General features: G+C 33.2%; 1 protein-coding gene and 1 long non-coding RNA gene across 2 annotated transcripts in view; one reads left to right on the forward strand and one right to left on the reverse strand.

The window, feature by feature from the left end:
- LOC106874607 (uncharacterized) overlaps positions 1-4,625 on the forward strand; it is a 13,023-nt gene extending 8,398 nt beyond the window's left edge. The window contains exon 3 of the long non-coding RNA XR_008266018.1: positions 4,328-4,625. This is a non-coding gene — a long non-coding RNA (uncharacterized LOC106874607). The remainder of the gene's footprint in view (positions 1-4,327) is intronic.
- Positions 1-14,577, reverse strand: part of LOC106874937 (NAD(P)H-hydrate epimerase) — an 871,776-nt gene that overhangs the window by 705,148 nt on the left and 152,051 nt on the right. The gene's annotated exons all lie outside the window — the stretch shown is intronic.

Below are 14,577 nucleotides of genomic sequence, written 5' to 3' on the forward strand. Positions count from 1 at the left end.
ATATATATATATATATATATATATATATATATATATATATATATATACACACACACACACTAGCTTATTATAGAAATGTTTCATTTCTAGTTATTCAGCTCCTATACCTTTATATTATTTTGCTTCTGTTTGATATTTGCAACTTACATTTGAGGTTTATTATTTACAATGTCTAATGGAATTTTTTGCTTAATTTGATTAAAGTAATTTCAGACAAGCCTCATCTGACAAAACTAAAACAATATATATTGCCAAGATCCACATTCACAACTGCATAGAATTATTTTTATCAAATTAATCGAAAAATTCCATTAGAATTGTAAAATCATAATAAATAGTAAAATTCAACAAATATGTGCTAAAATAAAACAAAATGAAAAACAAAATGTTATAAAGTTATAGTTGAAAATATAAAGAAATAACATTCTATATTAATATATATATATATATATATATATATATATATATATATATATATATATATATATATATATATATATATATACATACACATACACACACACATATTTATCATCATCATCATTGTTTAATGTCCATTTTTCATACTGGCATGGATTAGATGGCTTGACAGGAGCTGGTCAGAGAGCAGGCCAAACTGTTTGTTTTGGCATGGTCTCTATGACTGGATGCCTTTTCTAATGTCAACCACTCTGTGTATGTGTATGTGTGTGTGTGTGCACGTGTCTGTATGTGTGTGTGTGTGTGTATCCGTGTATATTAATGTACACTCAAAGTTGAACCGATTCAGAGTTTCTTGTTTCTGATCTCCAGTAAACTTAGAGATTGTTAATGAGAAACTCTGAGTACTGACAGACAGGTAGATAGATAGATAGATAGATAGATAGATAGATAGATAGATAGATAGATAGATAGATAGATAGATAGATAGATAGATAGATATTGCAGACACTCACACACATTGTATATATGTATGTCTGTGATGGTAAGAATTGTTTCACAGAGAGCAAGAAAGATATGAAAAGAATCATGAATATGAGAAAGTAACAAGATAAATGCTTTCACTGTGTTGTAACCATCCAGAAATGAAAAATCAATGGATCCCTGTTGTTTTACTTTGATCACAACATATTTTATCTCTCTCCAGTTTTAGAAATCAACCTTGCCTTGAGTTTATGTAGAACTGCAATCATCATCATCATTTAGTGTTTGTTTCCTATGCTGGCATGGGTTAGACAATTTGATTGGGACTGCTAAGCCAGAGAGCTGTATTAGGTTCCAGTTTGATTTGACTCGGCTTCTACAGCTGGATGCTCTTCCTAACACCAACCACACCAAGAGTGTAGTGGGATGCTTTTATGTGCCACCAGCATGGGTACTTTTTACATGTCACCAGCACTGGCCACAACAATGATTTCACTTGGCTTGACAAGTTTTCTCAAGCACAGCAAATCATCAAATGTCTCAATCACTCGTCTTTGCCTCTGTGAAATGCAACATCTAAAGATCATTTTTCACCACCTCATCTCACGTCTTCTTGGGGTCTACCTCTTTCACAGGTTTCCTCCACAGTAAGAGATCAGCACTTCAAACCTACTTATTTTATATCTGTGCGTTTATTTCAGACAAACTATAATAAAAATAGCTTTGATGACAATATTATCAGTAAATCTTATGTCATACAACTATTGTTCAACAGTAATGCAAAAGTAGGCATAACACTTTTATTATTTTATTTCCAGATCATTCTAATCAAACATGTTCGTAGAGTAACTCATCTATACAAAGGTTTTGCTCAACGCAGTCTCCACCACAAGCAGTGCATTTGCATTATCAATGAAGCTGACTTTCAAATCCTCTTTAAAAAATTCCTGGTGTGCACTTTTGTGTGTTTAGCTCTTTACAGTCACTTTCACCTCATCTCTATCATCGAATCCTGTCACAGATTCCAGTCCTGTGTGTGTCTCAGTCACCCTGAGAGCTATATCGGCAGAGCACACGCTCTTTGTAGGGCATCTCATACTCAACAGGTCAAAGGATAGAGGTCTGACTGGTATGGATCATATCTTTCCATTGGTGAAAATGGGTTTGTGTTAAGGCCAACACCCCTACCTATAAAAAAGCAAAAGTTACAGAAGAATCGATAACAATTCAAAACCAACAAGAGCTGCAAGTGGAGAGAAGCAGAACAGAGGCAGCCCAGAGTTGGAAACAAAGGAGAGACGTCATCATTGGTCTATAATTCGATAGGGAGCAAAGTGGGACTTATGTATGTATCATCAACCTATTATCTTCAAAAACTGGTCTTCGTTGGACCATATATGTTATTTGGACATTTAACCGTTCAGTATTCAGATTGCTCCATCAAATTGTATTCTGGCACTCTGCCGAATACGACAACAAGAGTTGATCCGATCAATGGAACAACCTGGTTGTGAAACTAATGTGCAAGTGACTGAGCAATCCACAGACACGTGTACCCCTAATGTAGTTCTCAGGGAGATTTAGCATGACACAGAATGTAACAAGGCTGGCCCTTTGAAATACAGGTATTACTCATTTTTGCCAGCTGAGTGAACTGAAGCAACATGAAATAAAGTGTTTTGCTCAATGATAAAATACATCACCGGGAATGAAACTCACAACCTTACAGTGTGAATCTAATACTGTAGCCACTAAGCCACACACTTTCACTCATCAAATGCAATGATTATTTATTCACGTAATTTTGAATTAATCATACAGTATCTCATAGCTTTGCGATTTCAATTATGTCTTTTTATTTTTAGTATGGCTTTATAGGGTAGGTGTGAGAGACCAGATCTGGCCATTTTGAACAAACAAAAGGAAGAATATTTAGGTCAGATATAGCTAGTTTAAATGCTAAAGGGTTAAGGTGAGCTTGCTGCATAAGTTTTTCTTTTTCTCTATTATAACCGCCCCCCCGATACTTGTTTTACATCCTCCATTTTCTTTTGGCTTCTCTCATACTGTCTTTTTCTCTTACATTCTTTCTCTCTCTCTTACCATAACTCTTTATCAGCTTGTAACTTTCTCCCATCAAAGACACACACACACTTTCTGTCTGTTATTCTGTTTATAATATCAGAACCCCATAAAGATATTACCAAGATAAAGATATTTTCTTTTACTGTTGTCAATTCATAAAATTCAATTTTTTGGTGATTAACTTGGCTAACAAGTAACATATGTTGTAATTTAGTTGTAGATTTAAATAGTAAATGATGAAATATAAAATGTTAAATGATGTAACATGAAATGTTTATTAAATATCATTTTCCATAACATATGTGGAATATCTAATGTGTTTTGGAAAGTGTTTTGGGGAAACTTAATGAGTTTATAAAACAAATGAATAAAAACAAAAGAAAAGTAAAACAGAGAATAAAATGCACATTTTTTTAAAATTACACTGATTTTTGACAAGCTAATGAAAATAAATTACTTAGTCATATTAAGATAAATTATTTATACTGCTAACACCTGCTGTAAAAAACAGACAAAGATAACATAAAATTACAGGTAATGTAGAAAACAGCAATTGTACCGGTTGGTAATATAAAATAAATACATGTTTGTGATTATATATTATGATTTTTACTAAAATCACGTATGAGTATGATATTTTAACTGTTATGGTGTATGTATAACATAAATCAGTCTTTATTATGAAACCTCTTTGTTTTGAATTCCATTGGTCTACTTTGAGGGAAGTTTTAAAGACCCCCACCCCACCCTCCGGATGAAATGGTTTAAAATGCATTGAACATTAATTTTTCTATAAGGTAACTAAACAAACACTTGATAAACTATGTAATAAGGAACTGGTTTCTGAAAACTGCTTTCTTTACATGATCTCAAAGCATTTTCCTTTTTTTTTTGTTTATATATATATATATATATATATATATATATATATAGGTGAGAAAGTTGGTATGTGAAAGCACGTGGTTGGATATGACTTCTGGACAAAACCTTGAATCATTGACTTTTTGAAGCTAGAAATAATGTATAAAATTGAATTCCTACTTGCCATATATATATATATATATATATATATATCCATCAAATTACATTAGTCAAACAACATTTTTTTCTGAGAAATGTAGATCTGTTTCTCCTCTCAAAACACTGTTAAAAAGTCAGTTTTGATCTCAAGTGATTTAGGCAAATTTATGTAATGCAAGTTATTTAGAAAGGAAAGCTCTGATGTATTCTATGAGATTTTATACTGCGTTAGTAGTGGAATCCTGTTTAATACTTCGTTGTAATAAAATCCAATAGAAATGTCAATAAATATTAAAAGAACTTTTTATGTTATTTTCAGTGATGAGATGCAGAAAGAAAATACTGGGACCTTAAAAAGTCAGTAGTTCCAATGAAAGCATACAAAACTAAGAGACACAAAGCTCTATTATACATGAGCAAAATGAGAGAAGTCATGTCTATTCAACAATAAAAGTATAGTACTTGCAGTTTCCATTGGTGATTCGATTCATTAAGAAGTTACAAATCACTTTTATATTATACATAATATAAAGCAAAGATGTAGCAATCCACTGTTGAACATATTATTCATGAGCAAAATAAAGAAATTCAATGATGAAAGCATTCGTATATAGACATCAGGGGATTTGAAATTATTGTAAAAAGGGAAAGATGCTCACATCTGCCTGCTTTTCCTCTCCATTCCTCTTTTCTTTATTCTCCCCCACTGTCTTTTACTCTCACTCACCCACAATGTCTCTTTTTGTCACCCAACAAAGCACACTCTCCCAAGTAAAGGAGGAAGACATAATGAAAGAAAAGAACATGCCAGACATCCACTTAATTAGTTAGTAATAATGGAAAGAAAATGACAAGACTGCAAGATCAAAGAAAATAAGCCAATTACAGATAAGGCATCTTTCATCTCTCATGGCTGATACACTTCATTATTAAATACAGAACTCTTTAATTTTATAAGCAACATAAGGATAAAGGATCCAATAGTCTGAATATCTTCTTCATGCTTGAAGGTTTTTGGTTGTGCCACTGACTTATTTGTATTGCCCTGCTAACTTCCCACTGAAAGGGTATTCTATCATGTTTGTCAGCTGAGTGAGGTGGAGCAATATAACATAAAGTGTCATGCCTAAGGACACAATGCACTTCCCAGACCTGGGATCAAACTTGCAACCTTATGAATGACAACCTAGTTGCTTAAACACTAAGCCAGGTGTCTTATCATTATGTGTATTGCATCTTACAATTACATATCATTATATATATGTGTGTGTGTGTGTGTGTGTGTGTGTGTGTGTGTGTGTGTGTGTGTGTGTGTGTGTGTGTGTGTGTGTGTGTGTGTGTGTGTGTGTGTGTGTGTGTGTGTGTGTGTGTGTGTGTATATGATATGTAATTATAAAATCTAAGGATCTAGGTGTAGGAAGTTAGTAAGCTTCAAGTGGTCCATGGTAGGTATAAAAACTATTTTCAGGAACAATAATAGTTTATTGGCATAGAAGGTTGTAGATGTTTCTCATTAAAGTTCACTAAACTGCACCAGTCCTCAGTCAAATCGTCCAACCCAGGCTAGCATGGAAAGCGGACGTTAAACGATGATGATGATGATAGTTAGCAACTAAGGTTACTATGAATGTGAATAATATTCCAGATTGAGGGAATGGAACAGGTAAAATCCAAGCTACTTATGTTTCCTTGCTAGCAGAACCTTGGAAGTAATAATTACTCAAGGAGTACTCCACTATCTACTCATCAGGCTGAAGATATCTTTGAATTATATCTCTGGTGAGTTAACTTGGGATTCCTTAAGGACTATGTAACCTTCATTTAACTAAGGTATCTTCAGCCAATGAATAGATAGTGGAGCACCCCTCATTGAGTAATTATTACTTCTGAGGTTCTACTAGCTGGGAAACATATGTAACCTGGATTTTACCTGCTTCATTCTCTCAATTCGGATTATATCTATATATAGGGAGAATTCACAAAAAAAAAAAAAAAGATGAAGACAGGTGGTGTAGACAACAAACAGATGTATTAGTTTAACACTCAAGAAGTGAAAAAGTCTTTAACGTTTCAAGCCTACACTCTTCCACAGAAAGGAACACAGAAAGAAACAAGGAGAGAAAATAAAGAATGTGTAGTGGCTAGCGATCTATCATATATATATATATATGTATATAGGTTTGTATATCTGTATGTGTATGCTTAAGTGTTTATGCATGCAGTGAATACTTTACTGTAGCCAGATATATGTAGGTTTGTATTTGTGTGTGTATATGTATGTGTACCTACATGCTGGAGGCTTTCTGTTTACCACTTAGCTTTTGTTTACTGTCTCCCATTAAGAGAGAAACTTCAATTCATTAGGAATTTCCGTATGTTATTCAGTGCACCACCTCTTAACTAATTATCATGTGGTCATCAATGTCTTTTCTAAAACATCTGTTATCTTATTGTATGTTTACTATGCTCTCAAAATTTATTTTATGTAAAAACAAAAAAACAAAAAATGACTAGAGTAAAAATAATAAGCAATATTTAATTTCATAAATAACACTCACTTTTTTGTCACTGCTATATACCACTAGTTCATAATTTCTTTTATTTCATTATTAGATACTTTCATTCTTTAAAACATAATTAGGACTTTGCCTTTTATTAATTGTCTATAATTAGTTTAAAAGATAAATAAACATTACATAATGCTACAGATTATTAAATATTGTTTATTTATTGTGCACATAAAAGGAACTCATAAAGTTCTAATTATGTCTTGACCCTTATATTTCAGAAATCACATATCCTTTTCTACTCTAGGCACGAGGCCTGAAATTTTTGGGGGAGGGGGCCAGTCAATTAGATAATCCCAGTATGCAAGTGGTACTTAATTTATCAACCTCCAAAAGGATGAAAGGCAAAGTCGACCTTGGCAGAATTTGAACTCAGAACGTAAAGACAGACGAAATACCGGTAAGCATTTCGCCCGGTGTGCTAATGTTTCTGCCAGCTCGCCACCTTAGAAATCCCATCTATCCCCTCAAAATGCTATTACTCTTAACTGCAGCAAGCAGTTCTATATACCTGTCTATCTTTTGTTGAGAAATATTATGTTTCAAACTTTTTTTTTTTTCCGTCGAGATATGTCAAGTTTACTCGGGCAATGTGAGTTGCTGAAAATACCAATTCTATTTTTTGATAGATATTTAACACCCTTACTGGAATAAACATGGAGATTAGTTTTATAGTGACAGGGTTAAAGAGTGAGAAAGAAAATCTGAAGAATTGAGAAGCAGAACTTAAGCTTTTTTTTTTTTGATTATTTGAAAATTGACAAAAACATTTGTAATTGAACAAAAGAACAAATTCCTTTATCATATATCTTTTACCTTTTACTTGTTTCAGTTATTAGACTGTGGCCATGCTGGAGCACCACCTTGAAGAATTTTTAACTGAATGAATCAACCCCAGTTCTTTTTTTTTTATTAAGCCTGGTACTTATTTTATCAGTCTCGTTTGCCAAACTGCTAAATTATGGAGACATAAATATACCAACACTGGGGGTGAAATAATGGTGGGAAGGGATAGCAAACACACACACACACACAATATATATATAAATAAATAAATAAATATATATATACATACATCATCATCATCATCGTTTAACGTCCGCTTTCCATGCTAGCATGGGTTGGACGATTTGACTGAGGACTGGTGCAACCAGATGGCTACACCAGGCTCCAATCTAATTTGGCAGAGTTTCTACAGCTGGATGCCCTTCCTAACGCCAACCGAGACTAGTTTCTTTCAGTTTCCATATACCAACTCCACACTAATTTCTTTCACTTATTGTCCTATATTCCACTGACAAAGTTTAGAAAAGCTTCTAGATTTTCTTTTGAAATTCCTGTTGAGAAATCAAATCAATGCCTATATAGGCATTCAACTAAGAGTGACCACTTCATTTCACCCTGGCAATTGCATATTCCTTTTAAAAGAAATTCACTGCCATCATTATGATTGATATTATTCATTATCAACATGAAATTTGATGGCATAGTTAAAAAATTTCATGAGTTAACATTTATTGATAGTATTCAATAAATAAAGTGGAAAGCATTTAATAATGAAAGCTTTAACAATGGATGTACATAATGGTGAATATCTTATAGAATGGAAGTATTCAGTTAAAAAACTTTCACTTTTTATACATTGATTCTTAAGGTCTGACTAAAGAAAAATTTCAAAAACTAAAATAAAGCAACATACAATAAAATACGAGGTCCATAGAATACAACAGAGACTTTTATATTATATATATAAAAGCAACCAGAAGTAAAACGATAGAAAATAAGAATCTATTTTTGACAATGGCTGCAGGTGGTATTAGTGCAAGAGAGAACTGTCAGTTGGTTTTGCTGGACAGCTTGGCAAGGAGATGACATCTGTTTGATTTCTTCTCTTTGAAAATTCAGTTTGGTTGCATTCTGGAATGTTTAATCAGTTGTTTAAAGAACCATGATAGAATGGAATATCTGATGAATCACCATCTATGTGTCATGTTATAAGTAAATAACTCGTGAAAGGCAATTTTACTCTGGCATTCATCCTGAGATACCATCTCTTGTTGATGTGCTGTGGTTAAAAATAATATGTATATCAGAAACAAGAAATATATTCTACTTTAACCCATTCTGTCATATATTTGCCCCTCTTTTATGCCTTCTCTCCAACCATAAAGTTGTCTACTCAGGGTCAATGATTTTGTAAATGTCATGGCAGCCTTTAGTGCTAGCAGGAAAAGAATATACTGCTGGTTAAATGGCATTTGGAAAAGCATCCAGCCATAGAAATTATGCCAAGGTAAATGTAAGTAAAGCTACCTTCTCATGTCCTGCCAGCTCCTAAGGGCTGGTTTCCCAGTTTCATGGCATATAAGTTCCCCACCTGGATGGGACGCCAGTCCATTGTGGGATTACTCATTTTTGTCAGCTGAGTGTAACTGGAGCAATGTGAAATGAAGTGCTTTGCTCAAGAACGTAATGTGTCAACCAGGCCAGGAATTGAAAGCACAACCTTATGATCATAAGTCCAACACCCTAACTACTAGGTCATGTGCCTCTACAAAGTATTCCCAGGCAGACATAGGAATAATGATGCAGATGCTGGGCCCATCAGGTCTTGTCAAACTATCCAACATATGCTAGCATGGAAAATGGATTCATTATGATGATGACAAGTGTGTAATTGATAGAAGTGTGTGTGTGCATGACAGACAAACAGACAGACAGACAGACAGACGAACAGACAGACAGACGAACAGACAGACAAACAGACGAACAGACAGACAAACAGACAGACAGACAGACAAGGAGTCGTTTGAGACATGTATCAATGTAAACAGCTTTAGGCGTTCTGTGACTTTTGATAATACTTTATGATACAGTAATAATAAGTATACATTTTCAAGTGCACCTAACCATATTATTCACACAAGTGAATAGATTGGTAGTTAGGTAGATAGACAGTGAGGAAGATAGTGAGAGAGAGAGAGAGGGAAAGAGAAGTAGGTAGATAAATAGACAGACAGACAGGCAGATAGATAGGTTTGTAGGTAGGCAGGTAGGTAGGTAGACAGATAGATAGATTGACAGACAGACAGACAGACATAGATAGATAGATAAACAGACAGGCAGGCAAACAGACAGAAAGAAAGATAGACATACAGTCAGACAGACAGACAGACAGACAGACAGACAGACAGACAGACAGACAGACAGACAGGCAGACAGACAGACAGGCAGACAGATAGGCAGGCAGGCAGATGGATGGACGGACGGACCCTAGCTTTACCAGCTCTGGTTAAACAATCCAAGCCATACCAGCATCAAATGATGATGATGAGGTGTATGTGTGTGTGAACAAGTTTCCTGCAGTTTCCATTTATCAAATCAACTCACAAGGTTTTGGTCAGACTAATGCTATCATAGAAAACGCTTGCCCATGGTGCCATGCAATGGGAATGAACCCCAAAATCACATGGCTCAGGCACAAAACTTTTAACCATACAGCCATACTCATGCCTTAGCAGTGAAATTACAGTGATAAATGAAACTATTTCACTATATTAAATACTATAACATGCATTCAGATTGAAGAAGCACAGGAGAAAATTATATTTAGCTATTAGAAACATCACTTTATACTGCTGTACTTCAGAAATGCAAATTATAAGACTCATGAATAAGTAAATATTAAAAATACATGTATTTATGATCAATTTAACATGAAATAGAACTTTTCTTAGTTTCATAATAGATATCTCTCTTGTATATGAAGCAGAAATTATGCTGAGTATTTCTAGCCTTCCTTGCATGTATAATATGAAAAGAAACTAGTATTAGTACATTGTTCTATACAGTATAATATTTTAATACATTTAAATATAGATAATAAGATGCTTTCACTTTCATGTGAAGCCTTTAAGTTTTGTTTAAGTTTTCACTTTTGCCACGGTGAAGTGAGGGGTTAACTTTGCATTAACTGCACCAGGAAGTTTCATAAAAGCATATTAGCACTTCATGTTTCACCTGTGTAGAAAGTGAAATAAACATCAGAGCAGTTTCCATTTTATATATGCAAATATATCATGATTCTAAATTTTAAAAATTCAAAATCTGAAAGACTTTTGGCTCCAAACATTTCGGCTTAAGCCCTTTTTATATCGTCCCACTGGAGACTGTCCCTGGTTTTATGATACAAAACTTTCTGTTTTGAAGGGATTTACATAAAAACCTTCCTTCAAAATTTCATGTTAATTTGTTCCAAAGATCAACTTAATAATGACAAAGTTGGAAATTTGACTAGGGACTGGTAGTGCTGCCATCCATAGTTGCTTTCAAAGAGAGGGACAGAGAGAGAGAGAGAAGAGAGGGAGAGAGAGAGAGAAGAGAGAGAGAGAGAAAGAGAGAGAGAGTTTACTAAAAAAAGAGAAGGGAGGGTGAAGATTCCCTTTAAGGGAAGAGAACTGCTTCAGGGTTTATGATTATTATTATTATTACTATTATTATTATTATTATGAGAGGACTTTTTCTTATGAGTGAGAGAACATATGAAATAATATTTCCATGCAATCAATTTTTTTTTCTTTTTAAGTGTCCTAGTAGTTGTAGATAACACAATTTCCCCCTTCTTATGGGCTCTTCAGTACAACATAACTTGAGATAATGAAATTGTTGGTCTATATTCATTTAAGACCTTTTGGAATTATATATGATCAATTTTCTTTTCTTCTTTTTCTCCCTTACTCTCCTAACATTAGAGAAAAAGAGTGAAGTGGTAGAGGAAAGTACCAAATGCTTTGAAATTTTAAAAATTAATGCAAACAAATGCAGTGCATTTCAACAGAAATATGATGACAAAGGGGTTGAGAGTAATCATATTTACTCAGTTTTATTAGCCTTGAAATGATGAGAGACAAGGATGTACTCAGCAGGATCTGATCTCAAAATATAACTAAATACCACAGATATTCACCTGACATTCTGAAGATTCTATCAATCCACTCTATAAGTACCAATATGAACCCATTGGTTTGCTTATTTTAATAATAATCTTTTATTTCACCTACAGCTAGTTCAGAAAAATAAATTAATATTTTCTTTCTTTATCTTAAACCTGGCAGTTGCAAAAATTTCAATATTTTCATTTAATTTACCTCTAGCTGCTACACAAATTAATACCCTATTGTCTATTGAATGTACTAATATTTGTTAATTAGGTATGTTTCCTCCTAATCCTCTATAAACTTTCATTATGACTGACAAAGCTTTTCTCTGAGTTATTCATTTGGTAAAATAACTGAAAAGGAAGTGAAATTTTATCTTTTCGTATTGAATGTATTGAATGATGGTAACATTTCAAGAGTTATACACTAACATTTTTAACAAGAGCAAATTCTTGTGATCAATTTGTTAGATAATATTTTAATGACTTCGAAAGAAATAGAAATTTATTCTAAAATACTGAAGCCTAGATCTTAGAGAGCAATATGCAGATGTTTTTAGCTTTATATCATTTAAACAGAATCCTCCAGTTTAGAAGTTAGAGTACAAATTGCTTTGCTTGCATTCTTCTCAACAAATTTTACCCAATCCCATATTGCTTGGAGTTTTTATAATTTGTTTTAATAATTCTGTATTTCAATGGTCTCCATAAATATTTCCAGCCTTTAGCTTTTCCTTAATATAACTATGAAAATCCGAACAAAATATTTGAAACAATAACCATTTTTATCTTCAGCTTTTTATGGCTCTTGGAAATAACATTTCTTCCTGCTTCTATACAAATGGAATTTCAAAATTCAATATTCCAAGACAAGCAAAATATATACCTTTCTAATAAATTCTTGTAGCTGTTTTGTAAATGGTAAAACGTCCATAAACATTGTCCAAAACATTTAATAAATGATGCCACTTTGTACAAACAAATGGCTCGTATTTAAATATTGATTGGTTACAAGAAGAATTTAACATATAAATATGCAAATAAATGTTGATTTTTAGTGAACACAATAAACAATATCATAACAACTCACATTCCGTTCTAGCTATACCAGACAGATTTTTGTTACTCAGGTCATGAATTTTACAGACAGAAAATTTATAATGAAAACAAAGTAATTATATTCCTTTATTATTTTACTTCAAATATTTCCATACATCTTCAAATATATCAATACAGGATGCTAAATGTGTTAAATCACACCATCAGATCTAAGTTTTACTCATCATCATCATCATCATCATCATGTAACTTCTATGACCTTGCATAAATCAAATGGAGTTTGTTCAGGCAGATTTCTACAGCTGGATGCTCTTTCTGTTGCTAACTTATACCTGGCTAGACATTTTAAAAAACAAAATAGCAAACAAAGCATACTACATGTATGATGCCAATATTTGTTCACAATTAACATGCAATTTTGAGAAAAAGAGACAAGAATACATACACCTGTGTACATACAGACATGTATATGTAAGTACATGAGTGTGCATGTGTGTGTGTATATTTATAAATATACACACACACATATATATATATGTATGTATGCAGTATGTATATATATATAGATATAAATATAAACCAGGGAGCTTGACAAAATTAACTAAATTAGCATAGAATAATGGTTTCATATTTTTTTTATAATTAAGATCTAAACTGTTAATATATGAATGCGAAAGAGATAGTTGAATAACTGTAAACCTACTTTTGGGCCACCCAATATATTGCACTTTGCTACAATTAATCATACTTTCATAGGTTCAGTGCATAAAAAGCCCTCCTGTTTTCTTAATATTTAAATATCCAACTTATCTTATGACCATAAAAGGTTTATTTTTATGCCACATATCAATGGTGCAAAATGGCTTGCTTTACTAGTCTCATGGATTGGACTGTGGCTATGGCAAGACACTATCTTGAAGGATCTTAGTTGATTATATGATGCCACAATATACTTAGTAGGGTGTTTATGTTATGGATCTCTATTCAGAATATGGCTAAGTTTACAGTTTGACATTGCTGCATGGTAAACAATTGACAAATTCATATGATATATAGGAACTCATTTATTATGCAGAGTGTTTAGCTGTCATAGCTGACTCCCTATTCCCTCCTCTAAACAGATAACTAAAACATATTGAACTAGCTACAAATCTGCATAAGAATTACCGAGTTATTTATAACAGACATATCTAAACAGAGTTGTATAAACACAGCATTCTAGCATTTCTTACAAAACATTTTGTTTTTAGGAAGCATTGATTTTTATAGCACATATTTCACATAGATTTTTTATCACTTGTTACTCGCATTTATGCATATATTTTATGAAAGGCAGCCTTGTAAAATACCATCAAATAAATAAAATGTAAGTCAATTTATATGTATGCTACACAGTTCTATTCTTTGTTGTTTGAGACCAAGGTGCATAGAATTTGAGAGTGAAATACTGGAAAGCTAATTATAGATTTGAGAAAACAATTTAATTTAATATTATATTTAAGCACCACCTAGATATTAAAAGCAAACAAAAAAACCTGTCTGGCCTAGGTCTGGGCATAAATATGCAGATTGATGTACACACACACACACACTTGCACGTGCATACATATACATACATATATATATATAGAAATGGTTGTTGCCATTTTTGCATGGCTGTTCCATGCAGAGCAAATATTACTACATTTTAACCCCAGGGAAACATCTTTTCCTGCTGGTTAACAACACACAGCCTGTGTCTGTTTTATTGCGAGTAAGGGAGCGAGCCACTCCCACTCCAGCATAGCAAGACCAGTAGATCAGCTGGTTTCTGGGTGCATTCCTATCCTTGATACTGGACACTGGATGTTAAACCAGTGGGAAAAGATGTATTCCTCGGGTTAAAATGTAGTAACATCTGTTCTGCATGGAACGGCCACATAGAAGTGGTAACAAACATTACTGTTTAGTACTGTTATTATGTGAATCTCTTTCAGGGATTTTAAAACCAGCTATATATATATATAT

Source organism: Octopus bimaculoides, chromosome 18 (assembly GCF_001194135.2).
Source record: "Octopus bimaculoides isolate UCB-OBI-ISO-001 chromosome 18, ASM119413v2, whole genome shotgun sequence".
Taxonomy (NCBI): domain Eukaryota; kingdom Metazoa; phylum Mollusca; class Cephalopoda; order Octopoda; family Octopodidae; genus Octopus; species Octopus bimaculoides.